The 20,267-nt window shown below is 46.0% G+C and overlaps 1 protein-coding gene across 2 annotated transcripts in view; it reads right to left on the reverse strand.

Moving 5' to 3' along the window:
• Positions 1-20,267, reverse strand: part of COQ8A (coenzyme Q8A) — a 366,784-nt gene that overhangs the window by 338,838 nt on the left and 7,679 nt on the right. The window contains exon 1 of one of the 2 annotated variants that reach the window (XM_078649871.1): positions 13,089-13,182. The exons of the other annotated variant lie outside the window; for it this stretch is intronic. The gene's annotated coding sequence lies outside the window, so the exon portion shown is untranslated. Of the gene's footprint in view, positions 1-13,088; positions 13,183-20,267 lie in introns of those variants that run through there. 2 annotated transcript variants of the gene reach the window in all.

The following is a 20,267-nucleotide window of genomic DNA, read 5'->3' on the forward strand; positions in this document are numbered from 1 at the left end:
AAACATCTGAGAGGCGAGTTACTTTCCCAAAGCGAGAAATAAAAGCCAAAATTGAAGAACCAACATCGCTATTAACCAAACAAACTGAGGGATTACTACAAGAAACAGACACTCAAAGATGGCGGCCATAAACAGTTATGTATTCACATCGGGCCGAACACTTGGTGGGAGGAGCCCAACCTAGGCTTTTAAATGACTGAGAAGAAAAAAAACGTCAATTTCTCACTTTACCAAACAGCATCTGATGAGTCGAGATGACGAAACGCGTCATGCTGAGAGTAATAAAGACATTTCAGAACCCCCACAGCGTGCTCCGTTCTGTTCCTTACAAGGGGACAATTTTGTGGTGAATATATATATATGTGTGTGCGTATGTATATAAATATATATATACATACACATACATATATACACACATACATATATATACATATATATATATATATATATATACACACACATACCTATGCATATATATATATATATATACACACATACATATACACATACATACACGTGATTATATATATATATATATATACACACACAAATACATACATACATACACACATACAAAGAGTGCCTGCCAAAACAAAGAGGCACAGCTGGGCAGGAGACAGTATGAAAAAATAGCTTTGCAGCTATGCCGGGCTCGTGTGTGAGAAGAGTGGCAAAACAAGGAATACAGAGGAGCAGAGCAGTGTTTCAGCTCCCTCATGGGAGGGAAGAGCACCTTTATACTTGGCTACCGCGCACCCATGCACTTCTGTCCCACGCACACTATTCTGCACACTCTAACTGAGCTGAAGTACAATAGAAAGTGCACTTACATGCCCCTTGACGCTCTTAAAGGGCACATTCGCGTCTACCCCTCACATACAAATGCATAGTTAATCCTGCGAGTGATTGGACAGCAGACTCAGTTAACAGAGACATTCAGTTCCAGTGCTTAATTAAGAGATGATATCTGAGCCTTGTTCATCGGCATCTTGTAAAATGCAAATCACAAAAGAGTAGTATTAAATGGCGGAGGACTCCTATAACAAGGACTGTTTGTCTGTATGCAGGGTTGTTTTACGAAATTGCAATATCTCCATTAAAACAAAATAATTACTAGTACAGATACATGTTGTTGCCACATGGTGTTTTCAGGCCCAGGCTCCACACACTCACACTCACACTCTTTCTTTGCAGGCGCAGTGCAGGCCATTAGTTGGAAAATGTAGCTTCACGGACAAGTGATGCCCTTCATGTTAATTATTTTTTATGTTTTACTTTTGCACAGCGGATGTACATGGCAGAGACAGCCTCACGCATAAACCACACTTCATCTTTAACAATGCTCACTAAGCGGGCGACGTGCTTGTACACAAGCATTGCTAAAGATGAAGTGCAGCGTATGTATGAGGCTGGGTTGGTCCACGAAACATCGAAAATAAACAAAAAGTAGTGCAGTGAAACCAAATACCTTACCCAAACTGAGAATCCATGTAGCAGGGGTGATAGCCAGGGCTGGGACAAAACGCCCAAAAAGCGGGACAAATGTACCCTGTGCACCGATTAAAACAATGGAATTTATAACGGCACACCAAGCAACCAAAAAAAAGCGGTAGGCGTGTTTCATTCCAGAGAGGAATTACTAAATACCTCGCAGGGCAGCAACCTAAAAATGGCTGGTGGTTTAAAGGAATTTTACAGGAAAATTGAAATCCTGCATATTGGTTAGGGTAAGGTATCGGTCAGAAGCTTGAGAGACAGCTACATTACAGTCCCCAAATCTAAGGATAGAGAACATTTCATACCATAATTTATAACAATCAACTTCAAGTAGAGATAGGGACATCCAAAGGGACTAGGCTTGCACAAGTAGGAAATCCACCCTCCAACGTGCTTCTTTCAAGGTTTATGCTCAATCAAATATTATTTGGATAGGAGTTATAAAAAACTTCAAAAAGGAGTTATACTCTGCTGCCGGTTTACATTTGAGAGATTATCCATGTTTTGTATGAAAACATCTAACCTTTTGAGTTCAGGATAAGAAGCTGTAGCATTGGATCAATGTTTATTGATGGAAAGAATGTTTGAACGTTCTATTGGCATTAATTTTTAGGTTGAATCCTACCAGTCAGCTCTGCTGTTTGGTTGCAGACATATTGGGGCCATGCTGAAACCTTACCTGAGAATACATTCCGCCAATTGCTCACTATTGGCTTGGTCACTCACATCAGCTTGGTTTCTTTTCGCTGGCTTTATTTGTTTTGGCTCATCCAGCTTGTGGCCGTTCCTTCCACTGAGCACTGCCTAATTTACTATCGCTCAGTGGCGCCTTCTAAGATTCCACCATTGTCCAATTTTCTGACATTTTTTTTCTCTTTAGTTTAACACTCCACGAGAACACACACTGAATTAAAAGCTAAATATGTTATGTTGTTTACTCAGTCTAACAAAAAAAGGACTATACAAGCACCATCACCAACAATGCAAAAATAAACAGGACAACGTACCATATCAAAATAATTTGGTTTGATGGACAGCCTATTGAAGCAATGGCAAACCATGATATTTCCAAGAAAGCAAAAGGATGAAGTGGGGTCCCAAAAGACCCACGCTCTCTGCGCTACTTCTTTCATGTATGCTCAAGCCAAGTATTAGTAATAGAAGGTCTTCAACAACTAAAGCGGTGTGGAGCTGGACCCAAAAAGGGAGAAAGTGCTAAAAGGGTACAGCACTAGCAGGTGGCTGGCATCTAGGTTTTTAATGCAGTAAAAGTGAGCACATTTTTAGTTTGTTTCCATCTCTTTAGCTTGAAGCACATTTGGGGGATTCTACAGGTGAAAGTTGAACAGTGCAGCAATTTAACCATATAGTCCTGGCCCCCTGATATACCTCCATAAAAACATTGTTGCCCGGAGCTTTTCGTTTTTCATTTGTGTTTTGTATAATGAGAGAAGTAATTTAGTTTGAGCAGACATTGCTAATACACATTTTTCTATATGACTTTTAAATGGATGATGTGTTGCACTGATGATGTAATATTTCAGGAACCACGAGACCTATAAACTACATTTTGGTGTCAAAATATAGGTTTTGGGGGTCAAGTAGTCTTATCGAGCCAGAAAAGAACTCCTCAGAGCAACCCTTCAGCCACTTTCCCAAATGGCAGCTCTATAAATGATGTGATTTAGCCATCATATTGGCAATTTGTTTTAATATTGTGTTTGTTTCAGGTTTTCAGTTGTTTAAAAAACAGCAAACACAAGCAAACCAGGTGGGAGCAGAGGACCTTTACCTCCTGACAGTGTTGCTAAATTACAAATAGTAAAAAAATAAATTTAAAAAAAGCAGAAACCAGTGAGTCTCAATAAGAATCGGAGTCTTCTGAGAAAGCGACGGCAACCAAACCCAATACCCATCCACTTAGAAGATCGATTGCTACCCTTCGTCCTCCTGCAACTACTCATCAAAAGCAGAGGACTTCAATGTGTCATCTGTGGTTTAGTCTGAACAAGAGCCAAAAGGGATTGACGAAAGAACAAAGTACAGAGTATGTGAGCCTCAAAGGGCAAGCATGTTTTTAATCTGCAGCTAGTTTCTTCCAAGATGAAGTGATCAGCCGAGTAGCTGATCTGAACAGTGAGGTCAATTTATTTGCAGCAGACTTGTATGCCCAGCCGAACTGCATACATTAAAAAATATGAATGTACAATGAGCTCCAAGCAGCAACGTAACTGCCAGCCTTCAGTTAAGTTTCACTCTATGAAAAAGCAAAATATTGTTTTAAAGTCACTCGAGTGCTGGCTACAGGTTCAAACTCGTGAGAACATAAAAATAATGGTCAACATTGACAAAGCTGTATTGATCCATAAAGAAATTACGATTTTTCTGGTGAGAATGTACAATGACAATTCGTTTTCGTCAGACTAACAAAAAGAATGAGCAACTTATGGTGTTCTCAGCTGATTGGACTCCTGAAGTTCTTGCTGCCAAAATAGGATCACAGGATGCAGGGAAATCAGCAGGAACCATTTTAAGAAATGCCCTGAAAGATTTAGATTTTGGACTTCATGACAAATTTTGTGATGCACCATAGCTCCACAAATCATGGGAGCCAACAAGAATGCTGGATGTGGTCTTAACATTTTTTACGTCATTGCTTAATATGAGCAAAGCAAAACTGTTACAAACTAAAGTTGTTGAGTTCAGAACAGAAGCAGACAACATGGATGATGGCTGTGAAGATATAAGCCAAGAAATGGAAGACAATTCCATGAACTGACACTGTGCAAATGTACTGTCTTTTTCAAATCATGTTTTATTAATTGCACCACGGCAAAAAAAAAATTCTGCTGCACATGGTGACTGCACACGTAACCTATGACAAGTGCAAAAGTAGAGAGCTAATCACTTCAGTGAATACGATTGATTTTGAAGTTATATTGACAGTTCGGAGATAGAACTTGTTAGCAGGTCATGCTGTAAATTCTTGCGAATCTGACAGCACACAATTTCTAAATCACCTTACCAGGAAAGGATTTACAATAGCTGCTCTTGATCATTTTTGATTTTGAAGACAGCTCTACTTTGTCTGGAACATCCAGCACACGATACTGCTATGGTGCTTTTTCAAGACTGTATCAATGAAGTAGCTGCTGGAAAACAAGATGCATCAGCTGTAGGCATAAACATATGAAGCTGCAAACTTATGACCCAACTGCCTTGCCAACGTGTGCAAAATCACTAAAAGCAATCAACACGCCCCAGTCTACTAGAAAGTTTCAAAGGGACTTAGGACATAGATCTTCTGCTACCTGATGGTGCAGTCCACAAAGCTGATTTAATTAAATTGATCATATCGCTTATTCAGTGCGGACTGAAGGATGAAGAAAAGCCAGTTCTTCCGTGGTCTGGAATTGATGCTCTGATCTCCTAGAATACCGTCCCACTGAAGAAGGTTGGGTTTTTATCACTAATACTAACTCCGGTCACAAACTTTGCAATAGTGCACATAGCTCTAAAAAAAAAATCCAAAATTTGTGTGCTCAGTTTAAAGACCAGCCTATCCTGCTAATTTTCTGTGATGGTGTTTTCCATAATGTACCGGATATTTTTCTGAGCAATCCAGTAGAATTTGATGATCTTTATCCAATGATGGGTGTTTTCTACGTCACAAAAGTCGCGGTGTGCAGGAAATTATCTCACTGGATGTGGCATAGCTGATGCACTTATTCAGGCTGAAATCTTAATGCAAAACTGCCCAGTCACTATTGAGCGGAACTCATTAGGTTTGTTTGTTACACAATATGCTCATCATAGCAGAGACTACAGAAACATTGTTTTGGGAGGCTTTCAGGAACACGAAAGACAAATTAGGTTTTGCATATCTTATCTCAGAAGTGAACAAGGCACAGGGTGCCCTTCATTCAAACGACATAATGCAAAGCCAGGCAATGTCCAACACCCACTGTTCAAAATCAGAAAACCAGAAGACCGAGTTTGTCAAAGAGTGTGAAGAACAAGTTGAACTTTGCAAGTTCTGTTTTTTTTTTGTTTTTTTAACTCACGATGGCTCTAGTGAAAAACTTGGTACATGCTCATCGGGAAAGTGATTTGGAGCTGCACGTAAAGACTATGGAGTCACGGATTACTGTGTTTTGCAAATTCGATTGCATAGACTGCCAGAGATATGGGCCCTGTTATTTGGAAAGAGTAAAGAAGCTAGAGGTGGAAAAACTATATCTCTACAGAAAATTCATGCAAAGACACTTTGCGGTAAAAGACAGAGGAAGTTTCAATGCTGTGGCTCCAGAGATAAAACTGGAACCTACAATCCAGAGATCACAGAAAAGCTCCTTGGGAATTGTTGGTCAGACATGTACAAGTGAATATGTTGCTCAATGGCAGCTAGTTTACCATGAAGTCCTTTCTATTTGCAATGATTTCAGAGAGATGACAAACTCAAAATTAATGGACCGTTTTGAAACTGTTCCTCACCATATCTAGTGGGAGAGAGAAGGAAACATTAACAAACATGTGGGCAGCCCTCTTTATTCATGCAGCTACAAATAAAACCTTTTGAAACGACTGAGTCTGTGCAACTACACAAATTTGTGACCAAACAATATGTGGATAACAATATAAAGACACATCTATTAGATTGTCCTGGGAAATGGATCAAAACTACTAGATGCAGAACTGAAGGAATAGAGATTTGAGCTGAAAGAAAAAAAAAAACTGTTTGACTGCTAAAGGTTCACACTTTAATTGCCATAGTAACAGTTTCGGCCAACCAGTCACTACAAAAAAAGTTACAAAAAAAACAACTTTCGCAAGCACATGGAGAGATGGATACCACAAAAGAAAGGGGTGAATTTATCTAGGACATTCTCTTGGATGATCTTCTTCCAAACAACAAATTATTTGATGGAGATGCTGCAACCAAACCAGTGAAGCACAAAAACTTTTTCCTGAAGAATTTCAATTCGGAAAGGTGACCTCATGGAAAACTGCAGTTGTTGTGGACTATAAGTCACAATTGCGAATGGTCAAGATTTCATCTATGCCAAACGTAGGAGAGGTTGTTCAGACTGTTCTACAGCTAACAAAGTCAGTGTGCACCTTGCAAGAACTGCACATTATCTTTGACAGTTATCTCGAACTGTCAAAGAATGTGAGAGAATGAAACAAATGTTTAGAAGTGTAACAATTGCCCTTGCCTGCATCAAAAATTCAACACCTATATCTGTGCAACATGATAAATTCAGGTCATCAACACCAAACAAGAGGAACTTGGAGATGTTAACTCACCAAAACATTGCTGATCCTTCAAAGAACACTGAATTTCCAATTATTGCAAGTGGAATGATAGTCTTCGAGGAGTTGGTGCCGGCAGAGATATATTCAAAGGTTACAGGACATATTGTTGAAGAACTTAATAGTAAATTGGAGTAAACTGACCTTTGTGTTGTGTCACATGTTGAGTGGGCTGTTCGAAATGCTTCCAGTCTAATCACTGTACTGTGAAATAACATGGATGTTATTACTGTGCTGATTTTTAGGTCTCGGCTAGCCGCGCGAAGCGCGTCTCCGCCGAGCCCCTATTGTCGGCATGTGTGCTTCCCAGGAGACAGTCCTGGCCGCGCGCATCGCCTTGGAGGCGATTTGAAAGTGGCACGCGCACGCTGTCTCCGTTAGCGCGCGCGGGAATTCTCCCATAAAGCGCCCCGTCACCACACCCCCCCACCCCCACACACATACACACGGGCGCACTGATTACAGTCCGTTACCCCGAAGTAGTCCCCACTGTCTGCTCTCCCCTCCAGCACCCATCGCTCTTCAACCACGAATCAGTACCCCACAATGTGACCCCTCTTCCCAGTCTATGCGAGCCTCCATGAGCAGCTCACACTGTCCGATGCCACACTAGGGCCGCTCACTGACATTACTTTAGCGCCTCACACTGTCCGCACCCCCTAACAACACGCTCCCCCGGCCACAGCAGACTCGCTTGCGCCGCTCGCTTCTTACGTTCCTGTGAGAGCCGGCCCCCCGGCACAGTCCTCGGTGTCGAGCTCCACGTCCGGCTTGCGGGAGCACGGGCTGGAATCTGCCTCCACCGGACAGGAAGAACAGCGGGGCATCTGTAGGGTCCAGGGCTTATCCAAGTCCACGCTCCGCACTTTACGCAGTTGCTTGCCCCTCCAGTCAGCTCTGGGCGGCTCTCTGCTACCACCGCCAGGATCCCGGAGGCCAGCATGACCTCCAGGCTCGGCACCACTCGCATTCGCGGAGCCTGACCCGCCGGACGCTTGCAACCCAGAGGACGCACTCATGTTCCTGGCCGCGGCCGCCATTTTGTCGGCCATGGTTTACATTCGCTCTACTGGCCCCCAGCATGGAGCACGGGAGGGGGCGTGGTCAAGGGAGGCGGCCCCACCATGATGTTACCACACGAGCCGTGGAACCACGCCGAAGGAGGCTGGTACAATTTGTTTATTTATTTATTTAGTCATATTTATTCTTACTTTTCCTTATACAGTCTGTTCATGCTATTTTTGTTTGTTCTATTTCCTGCAACAGTTCTCTCATGTAACGTAACGGGTTCTATTGTACAGCGCTCCGACACCTTTGGGTAAAGTGCGCGCTTTATAAAAATGCATTAAATAAAATAAAATAAACCGAACCAAATGCACCATCCGGCCCCTTTAGGGATGCGAGTGCACTGGGCACTTTTTGGTGTTGATCTAAACACAATATATTGTGTAAATACATGTAAAGCCCGCTTTAAACCCCCGAGCCAACCATTCACACAGAATCATCCGGCCCGCCAGAGACATATAAAGGGCAATGACTCATTCTGTGAGCGAGTCTCCCCACTCCCCGTGTGACTTTACAACTCGCACACTTGCAACCTTTAATTCTGCCTGTATGTCTATGCAACGCATGCAATCCTAAGTCCCTATCTTTGCCACAGTCTCTTAAGTAAAGCGCTCTGACTCCTTCGGGTAAAGTTCGCGCTATATAAAATTGCATTAAGTAACGAAAATGAACGGGAAATGCCAAAGAAGGAGCCCAGAGCTCCCCAACACCTCTTACACAATTTGTAATTCTGTTTGTATCTTTACGTAATGCGTGCAATCCTAAATCCTTATGTTTTGCAACAGGTTCCCATGCCAAGCGCTCTGACGCCTTCTAGCAAAGTCCGCGCTGTATAAAATTGCATTAAGTAAACGAAAATGAACCTTTTCCACATTGTTGTTTTTGTCCCTTGGCCATTGTAAAAACTTTTATTTCTTTGCTAGTCAGCTGTTGAACAGTGGCCCCACCCCCCAATTATCTCTAAACATACCAATTGCAAATTCAAAAAATAAATTTAATGCAAAGCATTGTCATTTACAATGCCAGTAACTCAAATTTTAATGCTGCGAGACCTATTGCATTGTAAATGCTTGTTTTAAATGTTCATAAGTCAAGAACTGTCTGAGTTATGGAACAGGCAAGAAAAGACACTTAATCTTGCTTCATATTCTGGACAAGAAACTTGACCCAGAGATGCCCAGTGCTCTTATCAAGGTGCATCTTCTTATGGGTGATAACACCATGAGCAAAATTGGAACAAAGCTTGGAGTTTTAACTAGTGAACCTGTGAAGTTTCTGAAAGGATTTGCTAAGACAGAAGAAGAATACGACTTTAAAGACATAGAAAAATACCATGTGCGTGTCTGGAAAACGATGCTCATACTTTCACACATTTTGTATTGTAATTGCATTTATATAGGGCTTACAACCCCTGACGAGGTGTCAAAGCTTTTTTTCGGCGAGTAGCACGCTACTCCGATTTTCGGTACAGTGAGTTCAAGAGATCAGACCCGCGAAGTGGTCGTCCACCTACATCATATTCTGTGCGTGGACACATTAAAAGAGTGGTCTACTTGATTAGAAGATGTGGAAATGTTTTATATCATGCATATGTAGAGAAAGATCAGTGTGAATTTGGTTGGGAAGATATTGATGGGGTGCTAAACCCTACGAAATTTTTAATGCCTCTACCCACAGAAGTTACTATCTCTAGCCCCCGACTCTGTGCAGCTCTCCTTAGAAACTGTTAGTCGTGGGATGAATACAATGCTTTTTGAGGTTGTGGCTTGTAGTAATTCCGCTGCCCTCTGTGGTTTGTTTGGTAAACACATTCCTGGCACAGTTACCATCAAATGTGTTACTTGAAAATATAACAAAATCACATAGTCCCTAGGGCATGGGTTGGGCCTCACAAGTGAGCCAGGTCTGCAGCCAGCATGGGAATAGACTTCACGCCCCAAATGGTGTGTTAGGAGTGAGGCCAGGCCATCTATATATCCCAAACCAGGAGGCAAAGCACTGTGCCCCACCCCTACACACAGACACATACAAACTCCACACGTGCTAACAAAATGGCACAATGAGCCTTTGCCACGCCGTTTCGCATGTCAGGTCCCTGGTGTGGCTGTCACACTCTGCGAATCTCACAGTACCGTCTAAACCAGCAGATTCTGGGAATGTCTGCCACATTACCACAGTGTGCCAGTAAAGTCAGAGCTTAATCATAATTCATTCATACTCGTGTCTGTATGCCGACTTCGGAGTGCAAAATTAGGTAGCTAGTGTAGTTGCCCAGGATCACACAGTTTCTCCAAAGTGGCAGGGCTTTAAGTAGGATTAAAAAAACTGAGGGGGTCTCTCAAAGAGGCATGGCCAATGTATTTAAGGACGTGGCTTACAAACACATGAGCTAAAAATATGTGCTTTGTCAATGCTTGTTAGTTGCATAAGATTAAGCAACAACTACAGCTTTGTTGTATATAATATTGAAAATGATTCCGTTCTGAAATGGTGAGTGTGAAAGAACCATAATCAGTGTCTTTGAAGTGACATCAAAGGAAGGGAAACATGTACTGCTGCAAAGTTGTTTTGTTTCCACCCTGAGGGTGAGGGCAAAAATAGAGAGCCAGATATGTACCAGAATCAGCACCTGCTTTTGAGAACAGCCAGGGCAGAGCACCAGCAGGACTCAGCCCAATTAAAGCCCTGCGGAGCGGGATGGTATGGGGAAGAGCCACTTTCTACAGAAATCTTCTGTTGGGTGTATATAGTTTATGGAGTTCAACTACGCTCATTGCTTGCCATGGCTTTTCCATTTGCCTATATCAATGTCCATTAAAAATCCTTGCTTGTTATTAGTCAGTCAGGCCTCTTTGTCCCTCCCTTTTGTCTTCGGTTCCATTTTACCACTTCGTGCACAAATTACCTATCCTTCTCCATCTTTCTAGAATGTGCAGCTCTCACCCCTATCTGTTCATCATCTCACATAATTATTCTACACAAATGCACTACATAATTCCACCCAACACAAGTCCGCAGCAATTCTAATTCAACCCACACAATTCCACTCCAAACCATGTACATCTACTCCAAAACAAAACAGATAAAAGACATTGTCATTTACAATACCAATAGCACACTCTTGTGAATGCAAAACCTATTGCATCGCAAATGCTTGTTAAAAATGTTGTCCAGAAAAATTCAGCCCAGGTCAGCAACGTCTACCCGAGCTAAATTACTTCTCTAAAGATCTAACAACACAAATCAAAAATGAAAATCTCTAGACAACTACGTATACGAACGTATATCAGGGACCGGGATTAATATGAATACAAAGTGCAACGTGTTGCATCCCGTGCAGAGAATTAGATACCTGTCATTTTACAAAAATAGCCAGAAAGTGTAAAGTGGAAACCCCTTCCAGTGCCCAGCCAGCTGGGCGCCCACCTAGTAGGCTAGGCAAAAGACATGCATGTTTTGCATTCTACGACTTATTACTTATTGCATTAATTGTCTGCAACAGGATTCCAGGTCTGTTTTCACCATTAGATTGCAAGAACCTCCTGGTCAACCCATGAGGTGCAATAATAGACCTAAAACTTCAAATAACCAACTTGCTTTCATGACTCTGGTGCAGCTGTAGCCTATAAACCCAGATCTGGGTATATATTTATTAAAAATACTAGGTTGTCTGATCATAGTGGAAGAAGTTTTCAACACTGCTGACCGAAGTGCCTCGCTCACTTTGAGCCCAATGGGCAGATGTACTATGTTGTGTGCTTAAATGGTCTATTTTAGTGACTTAACAGAAAAGTAAGGCGATGGCAATTCAGACAAGGAATGGAGTCAAGCGGTAACATTAAACTGACACAATAACGCCAGCCCAGGCTAGTGGGCCAACCCTGGTAGAGGAGCGTTCAAAAAGAGAGTTAACCGCATGCGTGCGGGCGGAATTCCGCCCGTACGCTGGGTTTTTAAAAAGCGCACTTTACATGACGAGCTGGGCTCGTCATGAGCGTGCGAGGAGGCTACGCCATGACGAGCCCAGCTCGTCATGAGCGTCGAAGGGGTTAAGGAGCCAGACATGCAGCTGGCATTGTGGTCAGTGGTCTCATACTCTGCAAGACCACAAAACATACCCATCACTTAGGCAACCTACTTTAACAATAACCATTTCTACCATCATTTGTAGATTGATTTAAATCTAAAGGGATTTTTTTTAAGTGGGGAGCCCATTCTTGAAATGCATTTTCACAACCAAATTCCATATTCTTCGAAATGCTTAATCAGTCTTCTCATTTACAGAGTAACAGTACCGTGAATGCATAAAGCTACTGTGTGTTTTTTACACTGTGGTGTAGCAAAGCAAGGTTTTTCCAGGACATCTTAAACACACATTCAACAGTTATCTACTGTGATGCAAGTCATTTATTCAATTTCAAATCAGTTTAAATCCATTTGCGCACAATTGTATTGCACTTTTGACAACTTAAATTTGTGAGCAGTCTTGAATAGCTGTGTTGTGCCCACATGAAGGTCAAACGGACGCACTGACTCCACTATCTGAAATTCAACCATTGTGTCCACAGGGCAGGCCATTGCACTGCCAGCCATGAACTGGATTCACACTATGTACTTTAAAGAACTGGGCCCAACACAAAGGTCAATGTACTATGCTCATATTCAGCGGCTATGGGAAATGGCTGCGAGTACTTTGCAGTGAAGCCCACTTTCCTGATTTCAGGGACACAAGAGCGGACTTCTATTTCTTGGACAATTTATCATCGCTCTTTCTGTAGACATCAAACAGCTTCTGAAGAGAAAATGTTTACTCGGCCCTCAAAAAGTACAACAAAATTACTTTTGGAAGGCAGCACCCATATCAAATAACACTGCGGAAGCAGGAAACCAATGGCTGTACAGGAGGTTCACCAATAAACAATAGTCGAAAAACAACTGCAAAACACAATATTAGCAACGCCCAGAGTTACGAGTCTCAAAATATTGACATTTCAATTTCCCACGGATTACAACTACAACCATGAGAAAATAATATATTTTCAAAACGCTTTCTCAATTACCTTTTTTCCACCAGGGCGGAGCAGACTAAATGCCTCACTGGTCTAGATTTTTAATCTAGAAAAACTCTGAATGGCTAACATTATGTCAACAGAGCCACCCGAAAAATGAATTAAAGAGCACAAGAAGACACAAACAAAATGTTAAAGGCATGCCTAAACAAAGTTAACTGTTGTTTATGGGTATGCAGCAAGACTCGGGTCCAATTCAGGCTCTGGAGGCATTTCAAAGTTGGGAGTGCCAGAACTGAAGTCAAACAAAAACAAGCATTGGAAATGCAATAGGTCTCGGATTTATTTGAGTTAGAGCTAATGGCATTGTAAATGGCAATGTCTTTTAGCCATGTGTTATGGAGTGTATGCATGTGGTGTGTAGTGGAATTATGTGGTTTGGATTGGAATTGTTCACCCTACACACTCACACACTGTTTACCCTGCACACTCACACACTGTTCACCCTGCACACACACACTGTTCACCCTGCAAACACAAACTGTTCACCCTGCAAATACACACTGTTCACCCTGCAAACACACACTGTTCACCCTGCACACACACACTGTTCATCCTACACACACACACTGCTCACCCTACACACTCTCACACTGCTCACCCTGCACACTCACACACTGTCACCCTTCACACTCACACACTGCTCACCCTACACACTCACACACTGCTCACCCTACACACTCACACACTGCTCACCCTACACACTCACACACTGCTCACACTCATACACTGCTCACCCTACACGCTCACACACTGCTCACCCTGCACGCTCACACAATGTTCACCCTGCACGCTCACACACTGTTAACCCTGTATACTCACACACAGCTCACCCTGCACGCTCATACACTGCTCACACTACACACTCACACACACTCTGCCCTCAACAGCACTCTGCCCTCAACTGCACTCTGCCCTCAACAGCACACAGCACTCTGCCCTCAACAGCACACAGCACACTGCCCTCAACAGCACACAGCACTCTGCCCTCAACAGCACTCTGCACTCTGCCCTCAACAGCACTCTGCACTCTGCCCTCAACAGCACTCTGCACTCTGCCCTCAACAGCACTCTGCACTCTGCCCTCAACAGCACTCTGCACTCTGCCCTCAACAGCACTCTGCACTCACACAATGTTCACCCTGCACGCTTACACACTGTTAACCCTGCATACTCACACACTGCTCACCCTGCACGCTCATACACTGCTCACACGACACACTCACACACTGCTCACCCTACGTAATGCGAAAAGACCTAGCTCTGCCCTTTGGCCTGTGCTTTAATCGTACAGTAGGTTGTGAGTAGTTGCGCTTGATTGGTTGAGGCGTCCCCTCCTTGCTGCTCCCCTCACAAAGGGCCGGCTGCCTCAATGAAGCTCCCAAGACACGTGCTCAGCTGTTCTTTGTTTGAGCTCCTGTGTGTTAGTGCACCGTGTAAGCGCACAAGCATACCCTGCTCTCTCTGGAACAGTCACTCTGCACTCTGCCCTCAACACTCTGCCCTCAACAGCACTCTGCCCTCAACAGCACTCTGCCCTCAACAGCACTCTGCCCTCAACAGCACACAGCACTATGCCCTCAACAGCACACTGCACTCTGCCCTCAACAGCACACAGCACTCTGCACTCAACAGCACACAGCACTCTGCACTCAACAGCACACAGCACTCTGCACTCAACAGCACACAGCACTCTGCACTCAACAGCACTCTGCACTCTGCCCTCAACAGCACTCTGCACTCTGCCCTCAACAGCATGCACTCAACAGCACACAACACTCTGCCCTCAACAGCACACAGCACTCTGCACTCAACAGCACGCAGCACTCTGCCCTCAACAGCACTCTGCCCTCAACAGCACTCTGCCCTCAACAGCACTCTGCCCTCAACAGCACTCTGCCCTCAACAGCACTCTGCCCTCAACAGCACTCTGCCCTCAACAGCACTCTGCACTCTGCCCTCAACAGCACTCTGCACTCACACAATGTTCACCCTGCACGCTCACACACTGTTAACCCTGCATACTCACACACTGCTCACCCTGCACGCTCATACACTGCTCACACTACACACTCACACACTGCTCACCCTACGTAATGCGAAAAGACCTAGCTCTGCCCTTTGGCCTGTGCTTTAATCGTACAGTAGGTTGTGAGTAGTTGCGCTTGATTGGTTGAGGCGTCCCCTCCTTGCTGCTTCCCTCACAGAGGGCCGGCTGCCTCAATGAAGCTCCCAAGACACGTGTTCAGCTGTTCTTTGTTTTAGCTCCTGTGTGTCAGTGCACCGTGTAAGCGCACAAGCATACCCTGCTCTCTCTGGAACAGTCACTCTGCACTCTGCCCTCAACACTCTGCCCTCAACAGCACACAGCACTCTGCCCTCAACAGCACACAGCACTCTGCCCTCAACAGCACTCTGCCCTCAACAGCACTCTGCCCTCAACAGCACTCTGCCCTCAACAGCACTCTGCCCTCAACAGCACTCTGCCCTCAACAGCACTCTGCCCTCAACAGCACTCTGCCCTCAACAGCACTCTGCCCTCAACAGCACTCTGCCCTCAACAGCACTCTGCCCTCAATAGCACTCTGCCCTCAACAGCACTCTGCCCTCAACAGCACTCTGCCCTCAACAGCACTCTGCACTCTGCCCTCAACAGCACTCTGCACTCTGCCCTCAACAGCACTCTGCACTCTGCCCTCAACAGCACTCTGCACTCTGCCCTCAACAGCACTCTGCACTCTGCCCTCAACAGCACTCTGCACTCTGCCCTCAACAGCACTCTGCACTCTGCCCTCAACAGCACTCTGCACTCTGCCCTCAACAGCACTCTGCACTCTGCCCTCAACAGCACTCTGCACTCTGCCCTCAACAGCACTCTGCACTCACACAATGTTCACCCTGCACGCTCACACACTGTTAACCCTGCATACTCACACACTACTCACCCTGCACGCTCATACACTGCTCACACTACACACTCACACACTGCTCACCGTACGTAATGCGAAAAGACCTAGCTCTGCCCTTTGGCCTGTGTTTAATCGCACAATAGGTTGTGAGTAGTTGCGCTTGATTGGTTGAGGCGTCCCCTCCTTCCTGCTCCCCTCACAGAGGGCAGGCTGCCTCAATGAAGCTCCCAAGACACGCGTTCAGCTGTTCTTTGTTTTAGCTCCTGTGTGTCAGTGCACCGTGTAAGCGCACAAGCATACCCTGCTCTCTCTGGAACAGTCACTCTGCACTCTGCCAACAGCACTCTGCCCTCAACAGCACTCTGCCCTCAACAGCACACAGCACTCTGCACTCAACAGCACACAGCACTCTGCACTCAACAGCACACAGCACTCTGCACTCAACAGCACACAGCACTCTGGCCTCAACAGCACACAGCACTCTGCACTCAACAGCACACAGCACTCTGCACTCAACAGCACACAGCACTCTGGCCTCAACAGCACACAGCACTCTGGCCTCAACAGCATCTGCACTCTGCCCTCAACAGCATGCACTCAACAGCACACAGCACTCTGCCCTCAACAGCACACAGCACTCTGCACTCAACAGCACACAGCACTCTGCACTCAACAGCACACAGCACTCTGCACTCAACAGCACACAGCACTCTGCACTCAACAGCACACAGCACTCTGCACTCAACAGCACACAGCACTCTGCCCTCAACAGCACTCTGCACTCTGCCCTCAACAGCACTCTGCACTCTGCCCTCAACAGCACTCTGCACTCTGCCCTCAACAGCACTCTGCACTCTGCCCTCAACAGCACTCTGCACTCTGCCCTCAACAGCACTCTGCACTCTGCCCTCAACAGCACTCTGCACTCTGCCCTCAACAGCACTCTGCACTCTGCCCTCAACAGCACTCTGCACTCTGCCCTCAACAGCACTCTGCACTCTGCCCTCAACAGCACTCTGCACTCTGCCCTCAACAGCACTCTGCACTCTGCCCTCAACAGCACTCTGCACTCAACAGCACACAGCACTCAGCACTCAACAGCACTCTGCCCTCAACAGCACACAGCACTCTGCCCTCAACAGCACACAGCACTCTGCCCTCAACAGCACACAGCACTCTGCACTCAACAGCACACAGCACTCTGCACTCAACAGCACTCAACACTCTGCACTCAACAGCACTCTGCACTCAACAGCACTCAACACTCTGCACTCAACAGCACTCTGCACTCAACAGCACTCAACAGCACACAGCACTCAACAGCACACAGCACTCTGCACTCAACAGCACTCTGCACTCAACAGCACTCAACACTCTGCACTCAACAGCACTCAACACTCTGCACTCAACAGCACTCTGCACTCAACAGCACTCAACACTCTGCACTCAACAGCACTCTGCACTCAACAGCACTCAACACTCTGCACTCAACAGCACTCAACACTCTGCACTCAACAGCACTCAACACTCTGCACTCAACAGCACTCTGCCCTCAACAGCACTCTGCCCTCAACAGCACTCAACAGCACTCTGCCCTCAACAGCACTCTGCCCTCAACAGCACTCTGCCCTCAACAGCACTCTGCCCTCAACAGCACTCTGCCCTCAACAGCACTCTGCCCTCAACAGCACTCTGCCCTCAACAGCACTCTGCCCTCAACAGCACTCTGCACCCAACAGCACTCTGCACTCAACAGCACACAGCACTCTGCACTCAACAGCACACAGCACTCTGCACTCAACAGCACACAGCACTCTGCACTCAACAGCACTCAACACTCTGCACTCAACAGCACTCTGCACTCAACAGCACTCAACACTCTGCACTCAACAGCACTCAACACTCTGCACTCAACAGCACTCTGCACTCAACAGCACTCAACACTCTGCACTCAACAGCACACAGCACGCAACAGCACTCTGCACTCAACTGCACACAGCACTCTGCACTCAACAGCACTCAACAGCACTCAACAGCACTCAACAGCACTCAACAGCACTCAACAGCACTCAACACTCTGCACTCAACAGCACTCTACACTCTGCACTCAACAGCACTCTGCACTCAACAGCACTCAACACTCAACAGCACTCAACAGCACTCAACACTCTGCACTCAACAGCACTCAACACTCTGCACTCAACAGCACTCAACACTCTGCACTCAACAGCACACAGCACTCTGCACTCAACAGCACTCAACACTCTGCACTCAACAGCACACAACACTCTGCACTCAACAGCACTCTGCACTCAACAGCACTCTGCACTCAACAGCACACAACACTCTGCACTCAACAGCACTCTGCACTCAACAGCACTCAACACTCAACAGCACTCAACAGCACTCAACACTCTGCACTCAACAGCACTCAACACTCTGCACTCAACAGCACACAGCACTCTGCACTCAACAGCACTCAACACTCTGCACTCAACAGCACACAACACTCTGCACTCAACAGCACTCTGCACTCAACAGCACTCAACACTCAACAGCACTCAACAGCACTCAACACTCTGCACTCAACAGCACTCAACACTCTGCACTCAACAGCACACAGCACTCTGCACTCAACAGCACTCAACACTCTGCACTCAACAGCACACAGCACTCTGCACTCAACAGCACTCAACACTCTGCACTCAACAGCACACAGCACTCTGCACTCAACAGCACACAACACTCTGCACTCAACAGCACACAACACTCTGCACTCAACAGCACTCTGCACTCAACAGCACTCTGCACTCAACAGCACTCTGCACTCAACAGCACTCTGCACTCAACAGCACTCTGCACTCAACAGCACTCTGCACTCAACAGCACTCTGCACTCAACAGCACTCTGCACTCAACAGCACTCTGCACTCAACAGCACTCTGCACTCAACAGCACTCTGCACTCAACAGCACTCAACAGCACACAGCACTCAACAGCACACAGCACTCTGCCCTCAACAGCACTCTGCCCTCAACAGCACTCTGCCCTCAACAGCACTCTGCCCTCAACAGCACTCTGCCCTCAACAGCACTCTGCCCTGTACAGCACTCTGCCCTGTACAGCACTCTGCCCTGTACAGCACTCTGCCCTGTACAGCACTCTGCCCTGTACAGCACTCTGCACTGTACAGCACTCTGCACTGTACAGCACTCTGCACTGTACAGCACTCTGCACTGTACAGCACTCTGCACTGTACAGCACTCTGCACTGTACAGCACTCTGCACTGTACAGCACTCTGCACTGTACAGCACTCTGCACTCAACAGCACACAGCACTCACCAGCACACAGCACTCAACAGCACACATCACTCAAAAGCACTCTGCACTCAACAGCACACAGCACTCTGCCCTCAACAGCACTCTGCCCTCAACAGCACTCTGCCCTCAACAGCACTCTGCCCTCAACAGCACTCTGCCCTCAACAGCACTCTGCCCTCAACAGCACTCTGCCCTCAACAGCACTCTGCCCTCAACAGCACTCTGCCCTCAACAGCACTCTGCCCTCAACAGCACTCTGCCCTCAACAGCACTCTGCCCTCAACAGCACTCTGCCCTCAACAGCACTCTGCCCTCAACAGCACTCTGCCCTCAACAGCACTCTGCCCTCAACAGCACTCTGCACTGAACAGCTCACAGCACTCTGCACCCAACAGCACACAGCACTCTGCACCCAACAGCACACAGCACTCTGCACTCAACAGCACACAGCACTCTGCACTCAACAGCACCTAATGCTTATAGAGTGGTCTGTATTCCGGTTTGTACGGAGGACACATGGGTTGTCGACAAAGGGAAAGAAGGAATGGAAAGCAACAAAAGTGCCCAAACGCCTTGGATGGCATCCCTATGAGGCAAAAAGGGGCCTCGGAGAGGCTCTGTGGCACTGGCATACGTATAGTGTACAGGGGCCACTTTTTACAGACGCCTCACCTTGAATCCAACTGGTACAGAGTTTGAGGAGGATAGCATAACCTCACAGCGATCACACAATGAGCCAATGGAGAGCCCAGGATTGAAACTGAACATGGGGCCAACACTGGGGTTTAAGATGCCAAGGAAAAAGGCACAGGTGGGATTAAATGCACAGAATGCTCGTACATTTATTGTTTAAGCGCTGAGGTATTTCACAGGTACGGAGTAAGTGTTAGGAGGCTCAGGCAGGAAGGGTAGGGTTCACTTCATCCAGTGGGTTCTCTACTGTGTAACCCAGACACCAGGCTAGAGGTAATTTGTTAAAGCTTTTGCAATAAATTATAAGAAACACACCTCTGAGAAGCACCAACATTTTTTTTTTCATTTGAAGCACTGATACCCAGTAAATACCCAATACAGGAGATAACAACAATATTGA

The sequence above is a fragment of the Lissotriton helveticus genome, chromosome 6, assembly GCF_964261635.1.
Source record: "Lissotriton helveticus chromosome 6, aLisHel1.1, whole genome shotgun sequence".
NCBI classification, from domain to species: Eukaryota; Metazoa; Chordata; class Amphibia; order Caudata; family Salamandridae; genus Lissotriton; species Lissotriton helveticus.